The sequence below is a fragment of the Phyllobates terribilis genome, unplaced genomic scaffold (genome assembly GCF_046119375.1).
Source record: "Phyllobates terribilis strain yellow unplaced genomic scaffold, ASM4611937v1 Scaffold_5__5_contigs__length_657084704, whole genome shotgun sequence".
Classification (NCBI taxonomy): Eukaryota; Metazoa; Chordata; class Amphibia; order Anura; family Dendrobatidae; genus Phyllobates; species Phyllobates terribilis.
The window spans coordinates 67,869,042-67,896,510 of NW_027362765.1; the positions used below are offsets into that span (position 1 = coordinate 67,869,042).

General features: G+C 46.9%; 1 pseudogene; it reads left to right on the forward strand.

The window, feature by feature from the left end:
* LOC141270732 (uncharacterized) overlaps nt 1-25,640 on the forward strand; it is a 48,131-nt pseudogene extending 22,491 nt beyond the window's left edge.
* The last annotated feature ends 1,829 nt before the right edge of the window (nt 25,641-27,469 follow it).

Consider the following 27,469-nt stretch of genomic DNA (forward strand, 5'->3'; position numbering starts at 1 on the left):
TGCTGCAAAGGCAAATAAAATAATGGGATGCATTAAAAGAGGCATAGATGCTCAAGAGGTGAACATAATTTTACCTCTATACAAGTCACTAGTGCGACCACACTTAGAATACTGTGTACAATTCTGGTCTCCGGTGTATAAGAAAGACATAGCTGAACTAGAGCGGGTGCAGAGAAGAGCGACCAAGGTTATTAGAGGACTAGGGGGTCTGCAATACCAAGACAGGTTATTATGACGCGCTGCGTTGCGCACGCGGGAGCTTACCCGGAGCCGGATCTCTTGAGGGTTGTAGTCTCGTGGCGGTGATCCGGTCCGTGCCCAGGGAGTCAGACTAAGTGGCGCTGTATTAGCGGTAGATGTTGGATGACTACGCCACCCGTTGAGTACAGCTAAGGAGCTGCTGCTGCAGGGCAGACCGCTGAGGCCGGTGGTAGGATTGTGCAGCGTGATAGTGTAACCCCCAACGGGAGGGGTATGGCCTCAGGGCAGCCGACGTGGATGATGGGGGTAGCAGGAACCACTCAGACGGTACGGTGTAGTTCAGGGTCTTTACTGGTGACAACGATAGACCCTCCCGGAGTACTGGCTAGCGATTGGGGCCTGGTCAGTCCTTGAGCAGATGGGATCTCCCCTGGCCAGGCGGAGTTGTAGGCCTCCCAAACTAACGATACTCTTCTGGCTACCTTGCTAGAAGCGGGTATAAGTAGCCTACGTCCCTGAGTGTACCGTGTGGTGCTCACCCGTATGGCCGGTGACTCGGGGCCTTCTAGTAGCTTCCGCTCCACGACGGCGGTGCTGGTCCCACGCGTGTGACCGTGCCTTCGGGTTTCTGGGCCAGAGGACCTGCAATCCCCTGCCGGTCGGTTTCTGCTGCTGGATAGGAGTTAGTCCCCACAGCCTCGGACTCCGGGTCCGGAGATAACTTCTCAGTCAGGGCGAGCTCTGCAGCTGCCAGCCCCTGACTCCTTGTAGTACTGCTCCCACAGAGCTCCTGATGTTCTTTCCTATATCTACTTCTCTTCTCTGTCTCTACTTCTTCTCTACTCACTAACCCTGCCTCAGCCCTAGGTTTATATAGGGGAAGTTCTTCCCCTCCCAGGACTGGGCAGGAGGTGTGGCATGCACAGGATCCCTGACCAAGAGACCTCCCACCTGCTCTCAGACATAACATTGCCGTTACTGTGGAAACCAGACCCCTGGGGTGCCACATTCCCCCCTAGTGAAATTTAGTACTCCGGGACTAAACATATTTTTAGAAAAACATAACAAGGTATAAACAATAATAATACAATAAGAAAAACACATAAAGATGGTTACGGCGTGTCCGCAACCGGGTGCAGTCTTTGAAGAAAAGCAAGGTGTCCATTTCACCAAAACAGGGAGACGTAACCAGGTAGGGGTCTGTCCTGCCCCGAGTCCTTAACAGTCTTTAGTCCGTCCTGGGTTACGCTCCAACTATACACAAAGGATTCCCGGTAAATCCACCAAGGACTCCTATAAATAACTAGAAACACATAATTATACACAAGCAACAGAAAAAAACAGGTAACCACAAATAAAACAATTTATACACTTCAAATCCTCCAACGTGCGGGTAACTGGCCTCTAGTGGCCCTAGTGGACCTACGGAGCTGTCTAGCCCTGAACTACAGGGTGTAGGAGCTGTCAAGGGTAAACTGGGCAGCTGTCTACCGGCTCTTTGACTCACTAGGGGTACGGCATGCTCACTATAAGCAGAGGGTTGATCCTCCTGTTCTGCTTGTGTGGAGTCTTCTGCCTCCTGGACCGGCTGCTCTTCCAGCTCTACCTGTTGCTCCGTAGGCACTTGGGATGCTGGTTGGAGGAACGTGAGGACGGGTACCACAACTGCACCATTGACTTGAGTCCAGGACCGAGGGAAGTCTCCGAGCACAGTACTAACCATATCTTCCCTTTCCTCTACGGGTCGATGGTCTTCTTGTTCCTCTTCAGGGTTCCGTAGCTGTTCAGGACACTTCTTCAGGTGATCCCGGGATACAATGGCTATGGTCTCCCCTCCGTCTTTACTGATGGTACAGACTTTCGGGTTCTCGTGGCTTGAGGGCAGTACGGTGTACGGGTCCTTCTCCCACTGGTCGTCCAACTTGTGGAGCCGTCTTTTCCTCTTCAAGACCTGCTCTCCGGGTACCAGGGGAACAGCGGGAGCATACTGGTTGTAAGTTTTCTCTTGTCTTTCCCTAGCCTGACAGAGACTTCGCTCCACGCTCTCCTGTACTTTCCGGTACTGCTGCTGCCTCTCTGTGTCCCAGTCTGCTTCTGGTGAAGTGTCCTCGGGTGTCAGGACTCCTATTTCCAGGTCAACAGGTAACTTACCAGGTCTCGCCCTCATTAGGTAAGCCGGGGTACAGTTGGTGGAACCTACCGGGATGTGGTTGTATAGGTCCACTAGATCGGGCAGCTTCTCAGGCCACAGACTGCGTTCTTCCAGGGGCAACGTTTTCAGGAGATCCATTACCACCTGGTTCATTTTCTCACAAAGTCCATTAGTTTGCGGATGATAGGGTGTCGTCCTTATCTTCCGGCAGCCATACAGTTTGCAGAATTCCTGGAAGACCTCCGCTTCAAAGGCAGGTCCCTGGTCCGTCAGCACTTGGTCCGGGTACCCGTGTGGACGGCAGAAGTGCTGCTGGAAGGCTCTAGCTGCTGTTTGAGCCGTTAAGTCCTTAACGGGGACGACAACCAAGAACCGGGAGTAATGATCCACAATGGTTAACGCGTAGACGTAGCCACTTCTGCTTGGGGTCAGTTTTACATGATCCAAGGCTACCAGTTCCAACGGCTGCCGGGTGACGATGGACTGCAGGGGAGTCTTCTGGCTGGCACGGTCCTTCCTTCTTAGGTTGCACGGGCCACAGTCTCTGCACCACCTCTCGATGTTTCCCCTCATGCCTACCCAGTGGAACCGCCCACGCAGCAGGAACTCCAGCTTCTTCCATCCGAAGTGTCCAGCCCCGTCGTGGTATGCTTCCATCACCATGGCTGCGTCTCTCCGTGGCACCACTACTTGCCAGATTAGTTCATGCGTCCGGGAGTTAACCATTCTGCGGCACAACTTCCCCTTGTAAAGGAACAGTCGACTCTTCTCAGCCCACAGTTGCTTGGCTTCCTCCGGAGCGTCTGGGTCAAGGCGAGCCTCTGGCCGAGTCAGCATCTCCTTCACCAGCCGGACGGCAGGGTCACTGTCTTGCGTTTCCTCCCAGTTGTAGTGAGGCAAGGGGTTAAACGTAGCGGCTTGCTTACTCCTTACCCGATGGGAATACTGGATAGTCCCATGACGGTGGAATGCGGGGAGTTCGACTTCTTCCAGTCCCTCTGGATCTTCTCCTACGTCCGGTAGGTTTGGCATCCTGGACAGGGCGTCCGCGTTGGTATTGGAGCGTCCTGCCCGGTATTTGATTGTGAACTCGTAGTTGGACAGACGGGCCATCCATCTCTGCTCTAGGGAACCGAGTCTTGCAGTGTCCAGGTGTGTCAATGGGTTGTTATCCGTGTACACGGTGAACCGGGAAGAAGCGAGGTAGTGCTTAAAGCGTTCGGTGACTGCCCACACCACTGCCAGGAACTCTAGCTTAAATGAGCTATAATTCTCAGGGTTTCTTTCGGTGGGTCGCAGTTTTCGGCTGGCGTAAGCGATTACTCGTTCTTTCCCCTGCTGGATCTGGGACAGTACGGCTCCTAGCCCGATGTTACTTGCGTCGGTGTAGAGGATAAAGGGCTGGCTGTAATCAGGGTACGCCAGGATTTCATCCCCCGTGAGGGCCATCTTCAGCTGGCGGAAGGACTCTTCTTCTAACTTCTCCCATCTGAAGGGTGGCTTCTGGTTCTTGGCCTTCCGGGACTGGCCTATCAGGAGGTCCTGCATAGGAGCTGCCTTTTTGGTGAAACCGGGGATGAATCTGCGGTAATAGCCTACCAACCCGAGGAACTGCCGCACTTCCTTTACACTGGAGGGACTTGGCCATTCCTTAATTGCGGTGATCTTATCAGGGTCGGGAGCCACTCCATCAGCGCTCACCACGTGTCCCAGGTACTGCACCTTTGGTTTCAGGAGGTGACACTTGGAGGGTTTCACCTTTAGGCCGTAGCTTGCCAGAGCTTCGAACACTTCCGCCAGGTGTTTCAGGTGGTCCTCATACGTCTTGGAATATACGATGACATCGTCCAGGTACAACAGGACCGTCTCAAAGTTTCTGTGGCCCAGACAACACTCCATTAATCGTTGGAAGGTTCCTGGTGCATTGCAGAGTCCGAACGGCATGCAAGTAAACTCGCTAAGTCCCATCGGGGTGGTGAATGCGGTCTTCTCCCGGTCCGCCTCTGCTACAGGAACCTGCCAGTACCCACTAGTGAGATCCAAGGTAGAGAAGAAGTTAGCAGATCTTAAAGCAGCCAAAGACTCCTCTATCCTTGGTAAGGGGTACGCATCCTTGTGTGTGATACGGTTGATTTTCCGGTAATCTACACACATCCTCATGGTGTTGTCTTTCTTTTTGACTAAGACTAGTGGAGCTGCCCAGGGGCTACAGCTATCCCTGATCACCCCAGCCTCCTTCATGTCTCTAAGCATCCCCTTGGCGTGTTGGTAGTGTGCAGGGGGTACGGGTCGATACCTCTCTTTTATGGGAGGATGGTCTCCCGTGGGGATGTGGTGTTCTACCCCCTTGACTCGCCCGAAGTCTAACGGGTGTTTACTAAACACTCTCTCGTACTCTTGCACCACCCGATAGACTCCCTGTTTCTGGTGTGAGGGAGTGGAGTCAGTACCCAAATGTAGTTGCTGACACCAGTCCTCCATTGTTTCTTTAGAGCCGTTACCTTCCTCCGGGGAAGATGGAGGCAAGGGTTCTACGGACTGTATGGAATTTTGATTGATGGTATACAATTTGGCTAGCGTGGCATACCGGGGCAGGTACACTTCCCTCTTCCCGATATTTATTATGCGAACGGGCACCCTCCCATGGCGTACATTGACCACCCCCCGTGCTGTCAAAATGGTGGGCCTACTGTCTGAGTAAACTGGTTCTACCATTGCCTGGTAATCTCTACCTCTCAGACCAATAGCTGCCCGGCACCAAATCATCATTTCACTTTTTGGGGGCATGGCAATAGGGAAAGGGTCACACATTCTTACGCTACCAATCTCACCACCGGAGAGTTCTAGCTGTTGCCGTCGCATCAGTGCCCGGATCTCTTTCTGGAGCACTCGCTGCTGGCCGGAGCTGGCGTTCTTGGCAACCTGCTGTAAAAGGAAAATCACCTCTGCAAGACAATTTTCAATTACATTAGTTCCTAGAGTTATCTTTGGGTGACTCTCGTGTTTGTCAATGTCTACAATGATCAGTCCCTGTGCTGCCAGTTCGACTCTACCGATTTTAATGGTCACCTCTTTAAATCCAATCTGTGGCACGGGCTGACCATTGCTGGCGATGATACTCAAGTCGTCGTCAGGGTAGCGGGTGATATCCGAGTCATTCCAGTACTGCTTGAAGAGCACGTACGGGATGGTGGTGACCTGTGACCCGGTGTCCAGTAGGGCACTCATAGGAATGCCATCCAGTACCACGGGTAAGACTGGACGTCCTCCCACATATTTGTCGCGCCAGTTCGATGGGCCTGGTGATCTTTTTCCTGGGGGTTGGCCCTCTACCCCAGGTTGTGCCAGTTTAAAGGACAGTACCTTGCCATATGTCCGGGTTGATTGCAGCGGCGGCAGATGGGTCGTCCGTCCTCGTTGTATCGGTCGCTGGGTCTTCCTCTGGCCGGTGGGGTCCTCCTTGGTCGACGCCACGGGATGTCCTCCGGTCCGGATGCCAGCTGGATCTTCCCTGGAGTGGAAACCTGTAAAGACTGCACAGTTCGGGTTAGTGCAGCAACGCTTTTAGCTAGCTCTTGGACCTGATGGTGCAGGTCTGGAGCCGGGTCATTGTTCAAAGCCTGCGCATCAGCTCCCACAGGCCCTGCCGACAAGGGCGCCGCCTCCTGGTGGTAAGTGGTAGTGGGGCGTCTGGGGGTCACAACGCCACCTGGTGCCGGTTCTCGAAGCACCCGGATGGCTCTGTCCTTGAACTGTGCAAATCCCAGATGAGGGTCCTGTAAGGCCATTGCCCGCAACTGGGTTCGGTGGGCATTGCAATATAAACCCTCTATAAATTGTTCAGTCAACAGCCTGTCCTCGTCTCGCACGCCGTCAGGGTCGGTCTGCTTAATGGCTCTCAGGGCCTCTTGTAGGTTCAGGGCATAGTCCCTTATACTCTCATGTGCCCGCTGTTTGCACCCGTAGAATCTAAGCTTGATCTCGGCTGAGGTGCGGGTATCAAAGGTGTCCCTCAGCCGGGTTAGTATCCCTGCGACAGTCCTCCCCCCAGGTGGCCAGGACTTTACCTCCCTTTGGGCTGCTCCGGTTAATTGGGCCACCAGGATGCTCACTTTTTGCTCCTCTGTGAGGGGGTACACCTGGAAGAGGCTATCCAGCTTTTCTCTAAAGTCATGCAGGGTATGTGACTCCCCTGAGTACTGGGGTAGCCAGGCTGCCCCCGGGATATAGGGCATGGTGAAAGGCATGACCGCAACAGCGGTGGCGCTGGCGGGGGTTGAAGCGGTGAAGCTCTCCTCCGTATCCGACATCCTTCTCCCCCCTAGTGGACCGTGGCCTACCTTGCGATGATCCTCTTCCGTAGGCCGCGGCTCCGCAGTGGATCGTCAGGGTTGAGGACCTTCCGTCGCGCTCCTGTGACGTCGGCGTCTGCTGGGCTCCTTCCAGGACCTTACGCAACGTCCGGACGTGAGGCGGGGCTTCAGTTCTCGCGCGCTTTCGGAGTCCACGCCCCTCTTCTTCCCGCGCGGCATCCTCAAGATGGCGTCCAATGGCGGGAAAACTCCACGTATGGCGGGAAGAAGGCCGAAGATGGCGCCGGATGGCGGGAAAACTCCACCGATGGCGGGAAGGAAGCGGAAGATGGCGTCGGATGGCGGGAATCTTCACCACAGGTAAGTTTGAACAGTCTTTTTCAGGCACGCAGTACCCGGTGGTTGCGGGCACGAAATCCTGCCGACTACGCCAAAAGTTGACGCGCCCCTGGGCCTGTGTCGCGCTGCGTTGCGCACGCGGGAGCTTACCCGGAGCCGGATCTCTTGAGGGTTGTAGTCTCGTGGCGGTGATCCGGTCCGTGCCCAGGGAGTCAGACTAAGTGTCGCTGTATTAGCGGTAGATGTTGGACGACTACGCCACCCGTTGAGTACAGCTAAGGAGCTGCTGCTGCAGGGCAGACCGCTGAGGCCGGTGGTAGGATTGTGCAGCGTGATAGTGTAACCCCCAACGGGAGGGGTATGGCCTCAGGGCAGCCGACGTGGATGATGGGGGTAGCAGGAACCACTCAGAGACGGTACGGTGTAGTTCAGGGTCTTTACTGGTGACAACGATAGACCCTCCCGGAGTACTGGCTAGCGATTGGGGCCTGGTCAGTCCTTGAGCAGATGGGATCTCCCCTGGCCAGGCGGAGTTGTAGGCCTCCCAAACTAACGATACTCTTCTGGCTACCTTGCTAGAAGCGGGTATAAGTAGCCCACGTCCCTGAGTGTACCGTGTGGTGCTCACCCGTATGGCCGGTGACTCAGGGCCTTCTAGTAGCTTCCGCTCCACGACGGCGGTGCTGGTCCCACGCGTGTGACCGTGCCTTCGGGTTTCTGGGCCAGAGTACCTGCAATCCCCTGCCGGTCGGTTTCTGCTGCTGGATAGGAGTTAGTCCCCACAGCCTCGGACTCCGGGTCCGGAGATAACTTCTCAGTCAGGGCGAGCTCTGCAGCTGCCAGCCCCTGACTCCTTGTAGTACTGCTCCCACAGAGCTCCTGATGTTCTTTCCTATATCTACTTCTCTTCTCTGTCTCTACTTCTTCTCTACTCACTAACCCTGCCTCAGCCCTAGGTTTATATAGGGGAAGTTCTTCCCCTCCCAGGACTGGGCAGGAGGTGTGGCATGCACAGGATCCCTGACCAAGAGACCTCCCACCTGTTCTCAGCATAACATTGCCGTTACTGTGGAAACCAGACCCCTGGGGTGCCACAATTACACTTGGGGTTATTTACTGTGGAAAAACAAAGGCTTAGGGTGATCTTATTAGTATGTACAAGTATATGAGGGGACAGTACAAAGACCTCTCTACTGATCTTTTTACTCTGAGGCCAGAGACGGGGACAAGGGGGCATCTTCTACGTCTGGAGGAAAGAAGGTTTAATCATAATCACAGACGGGGATTCTTTACTGTAAGAGCAGTGAGACTATGGAGCTCTCTGCCGCATGATGTTGTAATGAGTGATTCACTACTAAAATTTAAGAAGGGCCCGGATGCCTTTCTTGAGAAGTATAATATTACAGGTTATATATACTAGATTCCTTGATAGGGCGTTAATCCAGGGAACTAGTCTGATTGTCGTATGGAGTCGGGAAGGAATTTTTTTCCCCAATGTGGAGCTTAGTGTTTGCCACATGTTTTTTTTTTGCCTTTCTCTGGATCAACATGTTAGGCTATGGGTTGAACTAGATGGACTTAGTCTTCCTTCAACCTTAAAAACTATGTTACTATGTAGTAGTAATACGAAAAAGAGAATTTGCCCATCTCAGATGAATAAATTATATAGCAGTAGAAATTTACGGCTATGCAAAGCTGGACCTCCAAAAAGGCTTAGTGAGGGCTGGCTGCTGGCCCTCTAAAATTAGAGTGAGGTCTGCCTGATGGCCCTCTGACAACAGTGAGGGCCGTTTGCTGGCCTTCTGACAATAGTAAGGGCCACCTGATGGCGTTATCCAAATAGTGAGGGCCACCTGATGGCCCTGAAAATTTTTTTTTTTTATGACTATCCGAGTCCCTCCTTCAAAAATTCAACAGGATGTGTCTGATCATGCCTCACGCACCACATGTCCAGATAAGATGGTAAAAGGTTAAAATTACATTTCCTGGTGAATGTTTTTTCACCATTGAAAGCAATGCGAATGTGAAAAAAGACTACGTGTGAACATAGCCCAAGATTTTATTTGCAGGCCTCATTCCATTTGCACTGAGCAGTAGTATGATGTGCTTTACCAAAAAGCTCTATCTTGGTCTCATCTGTCCACGACGCCTGCTGGCCCTCTAAAAATAGTGAAGGCCGCCTACTGGTCCTTAAAGTTTCAAACTTTACTGTATTAGTGCAAAAAAGAAAATTTGCCTACCTGAGATGGATAAATTATATTGCAGTAGTAATATATGGCCTGCAAAGCATAGCCGGCTGCTGGTTCTCCAAAAATGCTTAATGAGTGCTGTCTGATGGCCCTGAAAAAAAAATAAATTCATGACTATCAGAGTCCCTCTTTCATAAATTAAACAGGATGTGTCTGATTATGCCTCACACACCACCTGGTCAGATAAGGTAGTAAAATGTTAAAATGACATTTCCTGATGAAAAAACTACATGTGAACATAGCCCAAGATGTGAAGGAGCATTTTTTTTCTTTAATTTATTTTGCCTTATAAACAAGTCTTTATCCTGGATAGAATGTTTCTTAACATGTTTCCCAGTAAAATCCATTTTTATCTTCGGTTTTGTATGTATTATTGTCAGTCTGTAAAAGTGGCGTAATACTCTGACAAAATTGTTCCCAGCAGTGACCTGGGATTCAGAGATGCTTCCAGGGGTCTTCCCCATGCCATTTCGGTGCTGTTTCCATAGATTTTAGCTATTCTTAGACCTCTCCAGACCCCCTTGGAGGGTGGAAAATCCTCGAGTTTCCCAATGACATCCATTATACTCGTTACTTGGGTCGAGTACTCGAGTATTACGATTTGCTCTACTCGAGTGATGAGCACGCAAGCATTTTAGTGCTGACTCATCACTACTATTGAAGCAAGTGAAAAGTAAAAAAAAAAGTTTTTAAAAAAATTTATATATAAATGTTTAAATCATCCCCCTTTTACCACATTCAAAATAAAACAATAAAAAAAATCAAAGAACACACATTTGTGGTATCACTGTGTTCAGAAACGCCCGATCTATCAAAATATAAAAATAATAAATTCATTCGATAAATAGCATAACAAGAAAAAAAATCAAAACACCAGAATTTTTGAAAGCCGCAACTTTGCAATAAAATGTTTGTGGAGTATTCGAAGCAGCGCAACATTCGAAGCAGCGTCCCTTGTGGAGGCCAACTCATTGGTGGTGAAGTGATGGTGTTCCTCAGAGCGACTGTGTGTGCTATAGCTGAATCTCCACTATTGCATGCTGCTCGCACAGTCTCTCCAGCATATGCAAGATGGACCACCTTGTGGTTACATTCCATAAGAGGTGGTGAGCGGGAAAGCAGAGGTGATACTGCAGCGCAGACAGGCGAGCAGTAGCAGGGTAAGAACACTGGAAGCCCACACTTTCAGCAGCAGCTCTGACATATGGGGGTAATTTTTAAGGAAGCTTTGCACCACCAAATTCAGCACATGCACCAGGCAAGGGATGTGCATCAAAATGACTAGGCCGAGAGCTGATATGAGATTTTTCCTTTTATCGCACCCCACCAGGCAGGGCTTGAGGTTCATCGTCTCTAATCACTGATCAGTTTGTTGTTTGATCCCCCTTCACAGCTCCTGTGTGGAGTGAGATCTTTCACCCAAACAAATGAGTTTCAAAATAGCCTGCTGTCGTTTCCCCCTGGCTGTGCTGAAGTTGGTGCATGCAGGTGTTACGCTGACCAGATGAGGAGGTGGTGGAGGAAGCCAAGTAGAGGAAGAGGCAATATGGACAAAGAAACATCCAGTGATCCTTTGTGGTGATAGGACATGCACTACAAAGCCTTCTGCCTCAGGCCCAGCCACTACTACATTTATTTGGGGAGATATAATGTCCCTGGCTGTGCTTACTGATCCATGTATTGGTGATTATGTAGACCTTACCATTGATCTGGAAATGTAGTGACGCCTAGGAACACCGTACCGTAGGACAGCCACCGCCATCAGTTTTTTAAAACTGTCTTCACCAGCCGGAATAGCAGCATTGCAAAGGCCAGGAATTTTGAAATGCTGTCATTCAGGACCAGGGCTCGTGGTTGGATTAGGGGTGTATTTTCGTTTTCTCTCCAGTGTTTGGGGGATGGACAGCTGAACACTTCCATGGGATGGCTAGGAGAAGCTCAGTGACACTGCTGTTAGTTCTGTCACATCCTCTCTTTGCAGGGAACCAAGTGGCCCTGTTGATTGGGAGCTGGAGGAAGAGACCGAGACTGCAACAGAAGAGGGAGCAGGAGGAGTCTCAGATTTTCCCTGTTTTTTCAGTCTACTCCACTTCAGCTCATGCCTTGATTGCAGATGCCTCATCATGCGGGTGGTGCTCAGGTTCAGAACATTTATGCCTCGCTTCAGGCTCTGACTGCACAGCGTGCAAACCACCCATCTCTTGTCATCGGCACATTGCCTGAAGAAATGCACGCCAGGGAGCTCCTTTGAGCTGGCTTTGGTATGCTCAATTCGTTGGGAAGGGGGGCAGTAGCAGATGACGTACTGGCTAGGGGCTGTCCACTGTGCTTTCCACCCTTCTTCCTCTTTTGCTGTGCAGCTGGATTAGCGTGACCACCTCCTTCTCCTCCAAACTGTGCACGTCACACGGATGGCCTTCACTCCATGTAGGGTTTACGATCACATCATCCCCCACATCATCTGAGAATCGTAGAATGTTAGAGTTGGAAGGAACCTCCAGGGTCATCGTGTTCAACCCCTGCTCAATGCAGAATTCACAAAACCATCTCAGACAGATGTCTGTACATCCTCTGTTTGAAGACTTCCATTGAAGGAGAACTTGACACTAGTGATGAGTGAACGTGCTCGGATAACCTGTTACACAAGCATTCTCGCGTGTTATCTGAGTATATTGGGTTCGGATAATATGTTCAAGACCTTGTGGCTGCATGTTTTGCGACTGTTATACAGCCTCAACACATGTGGGAATTGTCTAACAAACAGGCAATCCCTGCAACCTGTAGAATGTAAGCCCACAAAGGCAGGGTCCTCTTCCCTCTGTACCAGTCTATCATTGTTAGTTTGTTTACTGTAAGTGATATTTGGTATGTAACCCCTCCTTATGTATAGCACCATGGAATCAATGGCGCTATATAAATAAATAATAATGTGTTGCGACTGTTTTAAAAGCTGCAAAACATGTAACCGCAGGGACTCGAACATATTATCCGAGTGTAAGGTGCCCTCATGGGCGAGGGGCTGGTGTATTACCACATGTTGGCACTTCCCAAATAAACAGTGTCCCGTGCTGTGCGTGTGGTGCAGAACACTCATGCTTCGGCCGCAGGCCTCCGCTGAATCCAGGCTCACGGATCTGGGAACATCCGCAGACAAATTAGGGGACGCTTGCTTCATAACCAACAGTTCAATTTTACTTAGCATCTTGAGTTCAATCGCAGTTACAGCACTGTACGTTTCCACATTCTCCATTTGTTCAGCCTGAGCTATTCCTTTGCCGGATGGCTCCCGTGGCCCCTGGGATACTCTTTCCAGCCCCGCAACTCCCATGAGTCCCATCTTGTTTTCTTCACACGTCTCCCCGTCCAGCATCCTGTTGTGGGAAAGGAATAAGACACCCTTCCCAGTGCCTCGTTCTGGCCATAGGTCTCGAACATTGCAGGGATGTCCGTAGAAAACAGTAACCGACGTCCTCATGCTCCCTGGACAGTCTGTATTTTTCATTCCCTCAAGTCCTCTGGCCTTGAACTCTGCTACCACTTTAAATTGTAATCTAATCTTCAACTACAGTTAGGTCCATATATATTTGGACAGAGACAACATTTTTCTAATTTTGGTTCTAGACATTACCACAATGAATTTTAAACAAAACAATTCAGATGCAGTTGAAGTTCAGACTTTCAGCTTTCATTTGAGGGTATCCACATTAAAATTGGATGAAAGGTTTAGGAGTTTCAGTGCCACCCTGTTTTTAAAGGGACCAAAAGTAATTGGACAATTGACTCCAAGGCTATTTCATGGACAGGTGTGGGCAATCCCTTCGTTATGTCATTCTCAATTAAGCAGATAAAAGGCCTGGAGTTGATTTGAGGTGTGGTGCTTGCATTTGGAAGGTTTTGCTGTGAAGTAAACATGCGGTCAAAGTAGCTCTCCATGCAGGTGAAACAAGCCATCCTTAGGCTGTGTGCCCACGATGCGTTTTTTAAGCGTTTCCGCAGCGCCAAAAACGCTGCAGAAACGCTAAAAAAGTGCTTGGTAGAAGGCCTGCCATGTTCCCCAATGATAATCCGCATGTGCTGTGAGACGGACTCTACAACTCACAGAAGTTGCTCAGGTAGTGCAGCTCATCCAGGATGGCACATCAATGCGAGCTGTGGCAAGAAGGTTTGCTGTGTCTGTCAGCATAGTGTCCAGAGGCTGGAGGTGCTACCAGGAGACAGGCCAGTATACCAGGAGACGTGGAGGGGGCCGTAGGAGGGCAACAACCCAGCAGCAGGAACGCTACCTCCGCCTTTGTGCAAGGAGGAACAGGAGGAGCACTGCCAGAGCCCTGCAAAATGACCTCCAGCAGGCCACAAATGTGCATGTGTCTGCACAAACAGTTAGAAACCGACTCCATGAGGGTGGTATGAGGGCCCGACGTCCACAGATGGGGGTTGTGCTCACAGCCCAACACCGTGCAGGACGCTTGGCATTTGCCACAGAACACCAGGATTGGCAAAGTCGCCACTGGCGCCCTGTGCTCTTCACAGATAAAAGCAGGTTCACACTGAGCACATGTGACAGACGTGACAGAGTCTGGAGACGCCGTGGAGAGTGATCTGCTGCCTGAAACATCCTTCAGCATGACCGGTTTGGCAGTGGGTCAGTAATGGTGTGGTGTGGCATTTCTTTGGAGGACCGCACAGCCCTCCATGTGCTCGCCAGAGGTAGCCTGACTGCCATTAGGTACCGAGATGACATCCTCAGACCCCTTGTGAGACCATAAGCTGGTGCGGTTGGCCTTGGGTTCCTCCTAATGCAGGACAATGCCAGACCTCATGTGGCTGGAGTGTGTCATCAGTTCCTGCAAGATGAAGGCATTGAAGCTATGGACTGGCCCGCCCGATCCCCAGACCTGAATCCGATTGAGCACATCTGGAACATCATGTCTCGCTCCATCCACCAACGTCACGTTACACCACAGACTGTCCAGAAGTTGGCGGATGCTTTAGTCCAGGTCTGGGAGGAGATCCCACAGGAGACTATCAGCAACCTCATCAGGAGCATGCCCAGGCGTTGTAGGGAGGTCATACAGGTACGTGGAGGCCACATACAATACTGAGCCTCATTTTGACTTGTTTTAAGGACATTACATCAAAGTTGGATCAGCCTGTAGTGTGTTTTTCCACTATAATTTTGGGGTTGACTCCAAATCCAGGCCTCCATTGGTTAATAAATTTGATTTCCATTGATGATTTTTGTGTGATTTTGTTTTCAGCACATTCAACTTTGTACAGAACAAAGTATTCAATGAGAATATTTCATTCATTCAGATCTAGGATGTGTTATTTGAGTGATCCCTTTATTGTTTGAACAGTGTAGTATATACAGAGCTTATTTAACCAATCGCCATGTATTATAAGAGGCCCAATGGCCGTAAGCAAAAAAAAGCTAGCAAAGGATTACAGACTTGTATGCTTACCCATAGGAAGGGGAGACTTGGTGAGACCCTGTCAGCACAGCCCCGAAGCACTTTTGGCGTACAGCTTATCTCCCATTGAGGTGGTGTGTGAGTGGAAGACACTGAATGTCTGGTCTGTTAGGTATGAGAAGATCCAAGATAGGGTCAAGTCTGTGATGCCAAGAGATGAGAGAGTCTGTAGAAGGAGAGAATGGTCCACTATTTCAAAGGCAGATGACAGGCCCAGGAGGAAGACAGGGTAGTGTCGCTTTGATTTGGCGGTTAGTAGGACATTGGTGACTTTGGTCAAGGCAATTTCAATGGAATGGTGCAGTCGGAAGCCAGATTGTAAGCGGTCAAAGAGGGAGCAGGAGGAGAGATGGGAGGACAGTTCAAAATGGACGTGTTGTTCCAGTACTTTTGAGGCATAGGAAAGAAGTGATATGGGGGGATAGCGTGATCAAGGCATGTTTGAAGCATGAGGGCAAGACACCAGTTGTTAGTGACAGGTTGAAGAGGTGGGTTAGGGTTGGGATGAAGACTGTGGTAAGGTTTGGGGTGAGGTGGGACGGGATTGGGTGAAGTTCACAGGTGTTGAGATGTGATTTGGAGAGTAAAGAGGAAAGTTGATCTTCTGTGATGGCGGAGAAGCTGGTTTTGGAGCCTGGAGGAAAAGATTTGAGTAGTTATGAGGAGGGGCTGTGGGGAGTTTAGGCAAAAGCTTTGCATTATGTTGTCAATCTTCTATTACATAATTACAGTATATTTTGCAGTACCACAAATATACCTTTATGTCACCCAGCAGTTCTCTTCAGGAGGTGCCAGGATCTTCCATTACCACCAGGAATATGTCATTGAGTTTTCCTTGTTTTTCCAGCTTCTCGATCTTAACCCTATAAAGCATCTCTGGGACGAGGTAGAATGGGATGTTCTGAACATCTCATCTCCTTCATCTAATTTGCTGCAACTGCAAAAACCTATCCTATTGGCATGGGCCAGTATTCCTGGGGAACACCTTATTCAATCTAGGACGCAATTAATTGCTGAGGTTCTGAAGATCCAACACACGACTAGATGGGTGTCTCTAGTAATGTGGCCATTTAGTGTTTGTTTTACATCTGGTGGAGATGACCGGATAAAGCTGATCATAGACATTAGATGTTGTCCGGATCTTCTAAAATGTTTTTATCTGTCTGTGACTTTTACAATATTTCTTTCAGGGTAAAGATTTAACCCATATTAATACTACAGAGACATATGTGAGGGATGATGAGCGGTGTAAAGAGGAGATTCCTACAGATAACCGCACAGGTGAGTAGTGATCACTAAATGAAGAGAAGTCACAGGTTCTACTCAGTCACTGGCTTGCAGAGTAACTTTAGCTGTTCGGGATTTTTTCAGGTGTGTTCATATGAAATTTTTGATGTGGATGTAGGGGCTGATTCGTTATGGGGTTACCTGGTTATATTCTTTTTTTATTTTTAAAATGTGCTAATAACTATCATGCAAGTAGTCACTTCCTACCTACCTTTTGTGCCTGCTGCCGATCTCTACTGACACATAGTGGTCACAGACTGTTCTTACTGGTGATTCACCTTCTCTTCCACTCTGCTCTGTTGATGGGGCATGACTGCCGATGTCATGCTGTGTTAGTTTAACTGCGGAAAGCCGGCTTTCAATCACCATGACATTGGAAGTCTTGCCCTATCAACAAAGCAGCCTGGAAGAAGAGCTGCTCGTTGACGTGGAGCAGATAAGTCACTGGCTGGAGCGTTTGGTGACAACTCTGACACAGGACTGAGTACAGCAGGCTGGTTATTGCCTCTATCAGCAAATACCTGCCTGTTTAGTTTTAGGCCCATAGTAAAAAAAAAACAAAAAACTAAGTCTTGGACAATCTCCTCAAGATCGGCACCATGCACACCAGTCTTTAATGAAGGGAGGCGGTGGGGTAAGTAATGCTGAATTCATTCAGATGTGCACACACTACCTCTTTTCAGTGGTACGTGCCTCACCAGAAATGGTACCCAATTTAAAGATGGATTGGAGCAACATTTCTGATGGGTAAGTTGACGCTTGTGCTTTGGCTACACGAACCTCATGGGACTTGGTGCCACAGTTTGTGTCTATGGCTACTCAGACACAGAGTAGCCTTTAGCAGGGCTGTGGAGGCAGTAAGCTAAACCTCCGACTCCTCAATTTCCATGCCACCGACTCCGACTCCACAACTCCGACTCCCTCATACGTGGCTCATGTTTAAGTGATAAATTTACTATAGCACAGATTCATCTCCGCTAAAAGTCTAGACCTTTAGATCAGGAATAGGACAAACATTTCATAACTTTCCCAAATTCTTATAAACAAATGTTCCCCACAAACTGCATTGTACTACTGTACCCAATTTATTATATATTTTAGGAGTTGGAGTGGGTCCATTTTATACCGACTCTGACTCTAGCTCCACCAAAATGGGCTCTAACTCCACGACTCCACAGCCCTGGCCTTTTGTAGAGATGTTCAGAAAACGTTCGCCAATTTCAAATTCGGCACGAACATTGCACATTTGGATTCGTGATTGGACACCCGAGCTTTTTTACTCAAAATCATCAAAATTCGGAGAAAAGTGCGGTAAATGATCGTGTTTCCACTAATGTATTTTTTAGGACTTTGGCTAGGATAGTGGTGCTGTATGATGAGTGATGGGGACGTGTTTGATGAGGGGAGGGGGTAAGGAGAGGTCAGAAGAGCGGTGGACTGTTCTTCATTTTTTTTATTTTTCTTAATTTAATGTGTTCAGATTCCGGGAGCGAATCAGGGCGCAGGAATCATCTTCAACATCCAGGCACAAGGGCTTGTGTCATTGGCTGCCAAAGTCACATGTTCCTTTCCATGTAAAGAGCAGACATGTTGTTTTGGCAGCATTTTGTCAGTGTAACAGCGCAAAGAGGCGGTGCCTGCTGCTGCTACTGGATAATGAAAGAGTGGGATAGATAGTTAGCTAGGTGGTTGCTTGCAAGTCAGATAATTTAGATAGGATCCTGTGTGCCTGTGAAATCGACCTTCCAGCAGATCAATTGTTTTTGCTAATAGTATGGTCCAGACAGAGATACCATGCCACATTTCAGCATAAAACTCTGTTGTGCTGATATTGTGCTCCACACAGGAGTACACCTTTTGAAACTTAAATTTTTTTCTGGTACTACCATGCTCTATCCAGGGCTCCACATTAGAAAATCAAATTTTTTCTCTGGTACTACCATGCTACTTAAACCAGGCCACATCTGAGCTTGTAATTGTTTTGCGCTGAGATGCTGCTCTATCCAGGGCTCCCCATTAGAAAATCTAAATTTTTTTTAATAATAGCATGCTCCAGCCATACTATCTGAGCAAATAAATACTGATTGGTAATTTAGTGAAAGGTGACTGACAGGTCTGGGCATAGGTTTGTTAAACAGCTGGTTAAAAGAGGGAAAGGGTACATTCAACAAGGGAAAAAGCGAGGTAGTGGTGGAAGGGGGAATAGGCTTGGTGTTCAAGATGTTCGTGGAGTAGGTGGTAATGTTAGTGAAAGCTCTACTGAACAAACACTGTCACATCCTATTCAAAGACAACTGACAACTCCTTTACTGGACGGGCTACTCCATTCCCTTTCTTTGGTAGCCGCACAGCGGTATGCCTAGTATATGAAGGCCAGATAGAGTATGTGCTCCAGTGGATGGCAAGCGCTGCATCATGTGGCCTCTCCACCTCAACATCACACACAGTACAGTCCTTAGAGGTGGCACTCCAATTACCCTTGTTTACCACCGCGTCACAACTCTCCAATGGCCCATCTCACTGTAGGGCACCACAGATGGGTGTGTCTGTAGAGCTGTTCACACATTCTATGCTATGGGCATTAGAGGTCTGCTCCAAAGCTTCACAGACTCAGGAGGAAGAAAGCATCTGCACCAATGACTAAAAATTTTTTCAGTTGGATCCCTGGCTGAGCGAAGTAGGGTCAGTGCAGAATCCAGACCCTCGTCACCAGTTGTTAACCCCTGGGGGAGGTGATCCTGATGAGACTCAGATACCTGACGCGCACGCGGACTGTACTGTGCTGTCAGGGCAGGAAGAGGAGGAGGATGACTCTCAGTGCGAGGAGTGGGAGAACAGAGAGGATGACGATGAGGTTGCAGATCCCACTTGGTGTGAACCCAGAGGCAGCTGAGTAGCTCATCGGAGGAGGAGGTTACATTGCAGCCTCCCGCCTAGACACGGAGTGATGCAACCACGACAAGCACTGCATCCTCAGTCACAACTGTGGCTGTGGTCAGCAGCGGTCACAGGTCTGCAGTTTGCAAGGGCGGCAGGGGTTGCCTAGCCTGGGCCTTTTTTGAGAACGCAAAGTATGAGACAACTCACGATATCTGCCAACTTTGCAAAAAAACATTATTATTAGTATAAGGTGGTCTTTCCAGAAAACAAATTAAACTGCCACTCTGGTAGTTAGAAAATAATCAGCCATGGGCCTAGGGAAGGACTGACCTCATAATATTATGTAACTGACCTGCTAGATAGTACAAATAGACGTCTCTCTTTATCTACTTTTAGTGTGAAAATCTGATGTAGTTTTAGGTCAAATTTATGCAGAAATATGAAACATTTTGAAGGATTCATAAACTTTCAAGCACCAGTGTAAGGCTAGGTGATCTACAGAAGAAACAGAAATTGACAACTATGTTTGCCGAGGACACTGCTGTAGATACTTATTCAGATCCCCCAGTGCTTCCATATTCAGCCTATGTTTCTATTGCCTTGCATGACATACAGTTGAAACCAGAAGTTTACATACACTATATAAAAAGACACATATGTATGTTTTTTCATTATCTGACATGAAAGAAGAATAAACCTTTCCCGTTTTAGTTCATTTAGAATTACAATAATTTTTAATATATGCCAAATGCCAGAATAATGAGAGAGAGAGAATGTTTTAAGGCATTTTTATTACTTACTGCAAAGTCAAAAGTTTACATGCATTTCATTAGTATTTGGTACCATTGCCCTTAAAGTGAATGACTTCGGTCAAACATTTGGGAAATCCTTCCACAAGCTTCTCAAAATAGTTGGACGGAATTTGGGCCCATTCCTCCTGACAAAACTAGTGTAACTGATCCAGGTTTGTAGGTTGCCCTGCTGGCACCTGCCTTTTCAGCTTTGCCCATAAATTTTCAATAGGATTGAGATCAGGGCTTTGTGATGGCCACTCCAAAACATTGACTTGGTTATCCTTAAGCCACTTTGTTACCATTTTGTCAGTATGCTTTGGGTCATTGTCCGTTTGGAAGACCCATCCCCGCACAAGCTTTAACTTCCTGGCTGATTTCTTGAGATGTTGCTTCAGTATTGCCACATAATCTTCTTTTCTCATGATGCCATCTATTTTGTGAAGTGCACCAGTCCCTCCTGCAGGAAAACAACCCCGCAACATGATGCTGCCACCCCCGTGTTTCACAGTTGGGATGGTGTTCTTAGGCTTACAATCTTCTCCCTTTTCCTCCAAGTATAGCAATGGTTATTATGCCCAAAAAGTTAAATTTTAGTTTCATCAGACCACAGGACATGTCTCCAAAAATTAAGGTCTTTGTTCCTTTGTGCATTTGCAAACATTAATCTGGCTTTTTTTATGTTTCTTTTCGAGTAATGGCTTCTTTCTGGCAGAGTGGCCTTTCAGCCCATGTTGATACAATACTCATTTCACTGTAGTTATTGACATAATCTTACCAGTATCCACTATCATCTTCACAAGGTCTTTTGCTTTAGTCCTTGGGTTGATATGCACATGTCGGACCAAAGCACGTTCATCTCTGGGACACAGAACCCGTCTCCTTCCTGAGCGGTATGATATCTGGACATTCCCATCTTGTTTGTACTTGCGTATAATTGTTTGTACAGATGAACGAGGCACCTTCAGGTATCTTGAAAATGTAGCCAAGGATGAGCCAGACTTGTGCAAGTCCACAATTCTCTTCCTGATATCTTGGCTGATTTCTTTAGACTTTCCCATGATGCTACACAAAGGAGCAGTGTGTTTCAGGTGTGCATTAAAATACATCCACAGGTGTGTCTCTAACTCAGATAGCTTCCAAACACATGGTCACTAAACATGTGGGTCCCGTTACTGTCGGACCTATGGAACTCACAATATTTCATATCGCAGTCGACCTGGCTACGGCTGGTGGCCGGGAATTGTTTGTGAGTGCCTTTGAACTTAACAAACCATTTCCTCTTTCTTCCAAACTCTGGCCTGTGAGAAGGTGTCAATCTATCTAAGGTCTGTGTTAAGAGGAAATACATTTGCATTTTAGCTTGTTAGGTATGTGCCCACGATGCAGAAATGCTCAGGATTTTTTCCTGAGCGTTTCTGCATCTCCCTGGCAGAAAAAAACACATGCGGATTGTACATGCGTTTTTCCTGCCAGGGACATGTGGAAGTTCTTCACTTGCATTTCCGCATGCGGGTTGACAAGCGCTTTTCCAAGCGATTTTAGCATCACTTGGAAAGTGCTTGTGACAACTAGGTCACACTATATAAATCCATGCAAACAGCATGGATTTATATAGTGTGACCAGAGAGAATGTCAAAAAATAAAAAAATAAATGTATACTTACCCTCCAATGGCCCCCCGATGTCCTGCTTCACTCCGTTCTCCCTTGCCGGCAGCGGTAACTGAAGGACCTGCCGACGTCAGCGTCGCGTGACCCGTCACATGACTCTGATATCAGCGCAGGTCCTTCATTCCATCGCGAAGTGCCGGGAAGCAAGGAGGAGCGCGCCGCGGGCCGCCAGAAGGTAGATATACATTTATTTTTTATTTTATTCTTTTTTTACAGCTTTTTTTTGGTACCTGGGTGTGGATGAGACTCTCCTGTCCTCCACACCCGGGTACCATCCGTACATTAGAACGCGCCAATTACGCAAGTACAGATGCAGTCTTGCGGAATTGGCGCGTTCTAATGCAAGTCAATGGTGGCGAAAACACAGCACTTCCGCAAAATAATTGGTAGTGCTGCGTTTTTTTCCGCAATGATAATCCGCAGCGGAAATTTCCGCAGCATGTGCACAGCACATGCGGATTATCATTGGGGAACATGGCAGGCCTTCTACCATGCGTTTTTTAAGCGTTTCTGCAGAGTTTTTGCCGCTGCGGAAACGCTTAAAAAAACGCAACGTGGGCACACAGCCTTAGCTTGTAACACTTCATGGCCGACATGTTTGTATGATAATTTGCAGGAAGACACTGTATAATTGTCATCTCTGGACAAACGCTACAGGAAAGGGCATGGGAGAAGGGGCTACTATTCTGTTAATATGTTACTGACAAAAATATATAAAAAAAAATCTTACTTTTTCTCCAAAGCCATGACTTGTGTACATGACCAATCTACTCCAATATGCTCATTGCTATAGGATTGTACCTGTCAGAAAATGTATGAGATGGAATCATAATAAAATATGAGTCTGCTCTGAACATGTAACTGGAATCGATTTATCACAGACACAGGGAAACATGAACTGAAAATATGGCTATAATCAAGTAATGAAAATTTGTAAGGCCATAACCTGGTGACCTAACACTGTAATCTCAGTCCAGAAACATGAATGCAGTCTGGTAACTGCATAAATGTCCCGGGAGATGAGAGTCCAATAATCTAGCAGACAGAGGATAAAATAGTCCATATGCTTTTCCGTATATATTCATCCAGCAGTATTTTCAAAGTCATCCAGGTTTCTCCCATTCTCTCTAACATGTCCTCACATCATTGTCCCACACAGAATCTAACCAGTGTCTCTCCTGGCTGTGATATTTAAAATTCCCTATCCTCATTCACAGGTCAGGTGGGAGGTGGCATTGTTGGTCCTTCAATTGCTTTACAAAATCAACAAGCTAGCCTGGTTCAATATGCCATTAGCATATTAGCAAACTGCATTATTCACTGACCCTGTGCACAGATAACAGTATAATAAGCTGTGGGAGCTGATATCATATGATAAATAACAGCTATTGATCAATTAACCAATATCAACCCATCCTACAAGAGAAGTCAACATTAGAGGGACACAGAGCAACAAGAGAACACTATGAAAATCAGTAATATATAAATATACACAAAATGATACCCACATACCATATCACACCATCACAACCATATAAATAGTAATATAATTCCAATGCAATGTTATTGAAAAATAATAAAATCATTTTTATTCTTAGCAGATGACTGTACCAGAAGCTCAGAGGGACGTCTGATACTCTCAGATTTTTCAGCAGATATTCTTGGTATCACATCAGATACTTGTGAAGAACATGTCATTATACCAGATACACCTCAAGATGTTATCAGGAAAAATCTGCCATCTGATCCTTTTCAGCAGGTCCCTTTTTCTGCTTCATCAAAGACAAATATGCAAAACAAAAGTCACAGAAGGGCTGTTGAACATGAAATAGCTGACATAGGGGAGAAACCATTTTCATGTTCGGAATGTGGAAAATATTTTACACACAAATCATGGCTTGTAGCACATCAGATGGTACACACAGGGGAGAAGCCATTTTCATGTTCAGAGTGTGGGAAATGTTTTACAAAGAAATCATGTCTTGTAACGCATCAGATAATACACACAGGGGAGAAGCCATTTTCATGTTCAGAGTGTGGGAAATGTTTTACAATGAAATCATGTCTTGCTAGACATCAGAAAATACACACAGGGGTGAAGCCATTTTCATGTTCAGAATGTGGGAAATGCTTTAGAGAGAAGTCAAGTCTTCTTACACATGAAAGAATTCACACAGGGGTGAAGCCATTTTCATGTTCAGAATGTGGGAAATGTTTTAATCAGAAAACACAGCTTTTTGCACATCTGAAAAATCACACAGGGGATAAGCCATTTTCATGTGCAGAATGTGGAAAACGATATAGTGAGAAGTCTGTACTTTTTAACCATCAGAGAATTCACACAGGGGAGAAACCATTTTCTTGTTCAGAATGCGGGAAATGTTTTACACACAAATCAAATTTTGTGATGCATCAGAGAATTCACACAGGGGAGAAACCATTTTCTTGTTCAGAATGTGGGAAATGTTTTATAGAGAAATCAAGTTTTGTAACACATCAGAGAGTTCACACAGGGGAAAAGCCATTTTCTTGTTCAGAATGTGGGAAATGTTTTACAGTGAAATCAAGTCTTGTTAAACATCAGAGAATTCACACAGGGGAGAAACCATTTTCATGTTCAGAATATGGGAAATATGTCGGTACTAAATCAAAACTTGCTACACATCAGATAATACACACAGGGGAGAAGCCATTTTCATGTTCAGAATGTGGGAAATGTTTTACAGTGAAATCATGTCTTGTTAGACATCAGAAAATACACACAGGGGAGAATCCATTTTCATGTTCAGAATGTGGGAAATGTTTTACAATGAAATCATGTCTTGTTACACATCAGAAAATTCACAAAGGATAAGATATTTTCTTGTTCAGAATGTGGGAAATATTACAGTGCTAAATCAAAAGTTGCTGAACATCAGTGAATTCACACATCTTGTTGCATATCTAAAAACTCACACAGGAAAGTAGCCTTTTCTTTTTTTTTCAAATTCAAAGTTTTATTGATTTTGTAACATCATAATATAACAAGCAGAAAATCAAAGTCTGAAAGAGGAAGAACGGAAAAAGCGATATATAGACTTCACTACATAAAGCATCAAAGCATATGAATAAAGAGCGATACTCCTGGTACAAATATCATGAAACTGATGTAGTGTATGGATAATAAATACATTTCAAGGAGGGTAAACAAGGAGAAGAATAGGGAAAATCAAGGGGATCCATGGGTATTCATCACTTTATAGCGTAGTTTGGATTAAAAACTTAGGATAGTTTGGTAGAATGGAAAATAGGGTACGGTTTCCCAGTGAAACCATTTACTAGCGGTTGTAATGGTCTCTTCTTGTGTTTGGACTATCCGTTTTTCCATTACATGGCTTCTAGCCATCTCTATAAACCATTCTTCTAAAGAAGGGGGGTCTACTGAACTCCTCCTTTTTAATAGTGATTATCTTATACACCTGTTTGAGAATAAAAAACATGTATAACAGTGTAGCCTCTGGTGTCCTAGGTACTGATACTCCTGTCACCTCCTTAATAACTCTGATGACCTTGTCCTAGAAAGCTACTAGAGCCGGTCAAGATCACTATATATGTGACATTGTCTCCCCACGCACCCCGCAACGCCAACATAGACTAGATACCTCAAGGAACCATTTATGCAAAGCTGTAGGGACCCTAAAGCACCTTGAAATAGTTTTCACAGTGTGTTTCTTGAAATTTAGTGCCCATAACTAATTTGTAGGAGAAAAAAAGCATTTATCTCACTGATCATTTGTAAATGTGCTTAGGAGCACAGTCTCTCAAACCTTGCAAAATGGAGGAAGGTCTTCCAGATCTGGGTCTGTCAAAAATTTGTAGATATCCAAGGTGGCATGCGGAGGGCATAGGGGAGACTACACACATGTTCCAGTTCCCACAGCTGCAAGTCTTGCGGCTTTTAGGCAGCCCCAACACATGCAGGTGTTGCCTTACATACAGTCAATGAGATCAACCAGACCATGAGATCAACATACAGACAATGAGGTCAACCAGAGATATACTGTATATCTGGTGTATAGCCTCATGTATATCAATGAATAGCATAATATCTGTCACATATATCTGCACATTAAAACAGATACATAATTAAAAGGACATATTAGAAATGCCATATAAGCTAAAGCATAAGATCACAGAGAGCTATACAGTCATGGCCGAAAGTATTGGCACCCTTGAACTTGTTCCTGAAAATTATTGCAATTACACATGTTTATTTTTGTCACGCATGGTGTGGGAAAGACTAAGTGTAACACGAAGGGATGAGGGGAGGGTAGCCCAAACGCTAGGGAAAGGGGGAGTGGAGACCCCCTAGACAGATATAAAATCACCCTACCTGTCCTACCGTCCCTATATAGGTTCCGCACCTATCGCCGAACAGGAAACCTAATCCCTTTATATCCCTAGAGCTAGGCCCTAGATAGGGAGGGGGTGAGGGTGAGCAGTGGTCAGTCCCCACTATAAACTAAAGACAAGGGAGAGAAACAAAGGTGGGGGGGGACTTAGCTTGAGCAGACACCAGAGAGATAACGCCAAACGTCCTCCAAGGGCACCAGGGAGGAAGCTAGTCAACTGCTATTGCTCTATGCCTTCCCAAGGGAAAATGAGAATATCACCGGCGACTCCTTGAAGCAGACTGAGAGTTTATAAACACCAAGACCAGGGTAAGTCAATTAGAGCAGGAGGGAGGTTGCCGCTGGGTCGAAAAGTAAGACGGATTAAGAAGGCGTTTGCAATGCCAAACGCAGTGACCTTCTGCAGCCAGATCTAGAGCGATTGTTACAGCTGACACACCTGTGACAGTATTCCCTCTTCTATGAGTGGCCTCTGGACACTCAGGACCAGGTTTCTCAGGATTAGAGGTGTGTAATGAATGAACCAGCCTGGGGGCATTCACCTCTGATGCTGAAACCCACATCCTTTCCTCTGGACCATAACCCTTCCAGTGCACCAAGTATTGTAGTGAATGACGGTGGAGACGAGAATCTACAATCCTCGAAATCTGAAACTCCAAATTACCATCAATCATTATTGGGGGCGGCGGTGGGAGTGAGGACTCAAGAGGTTCCACATATTTCTTGAGCAGAGACCTGTGAAAGACATTGTGGATCTTAAGGGCCTGAGGTAGCTCAAGACAAAACGATGCTGGGTTTATGACTTCGGTTATTTTATAGGGACCAACAAATATAGGTCCCAGCTTCCAAGAAGGAACCTTCAACTTGATATTCCTGGTAGACAACCACACAAAGTCATTCACATTCAGGTCCGGACCTGGCAAGTGTTTCCTGTCAAGTGTACCAAAGGGACGGGTATGAAATACTTTAGAGTGCACGCAAATACTACAAGCAGATACGTGTTCAACCACATCCCGATGCAACCCCGGCCACCACAAACGACGAGAAATGAGGTCTGCAGTTGCCTTACCACCTGGATGACTAGCAAGCACAGAGTTGGGATGTTCCTTAATTACTTTGCAGCACAGATTCCTGAAGGGCAGGAGGCAGGGGCGTCCCCCTGAGCCTCCATCACCTCACCCTCCAGTTCAGGGTATAATACTGAAATGATTACCCCCTTCTGTAAAATCGGGGCAGGGTTCTCTTGGTGGTCACCACCACCAGGGAAGCTCCGGGACGGAAAGTGACAACAAAATTGAACCTAGTAAAAAACAGGGACCGTCTAGCTTGCCTAGGGTTGAGACGTTTAGCCGATTAAAGATTTGACAGGTTCTTATGGTCAATGATAACAGTAATAGGATGAACAGCCCCCTCCAACCAATGTCGCCATTCTGCGAATGCCAATTTAATCGCCAAAAGCTCGCTATTACCCACTTCATAATTTCTCTCAGCTGAAGATAATTTCTTAGAAAAGAAAGCGCATTGAAGCCATTTATCAGGGGACAGACCCTGAGACAACACAGCCCCACCTCCAACGCATCAACTTCCACAATAAAGGATTGGGAAAAATCGGGTTGACTGATTATAGGTGCAGTGGCAAAACAGCTCTTTAGGGAGGAAAAAGCCTGCAGGGAGGCATCAGACCATTTGGAAAAATCAGACCCCTTCCTTGTCATGTCTGTGA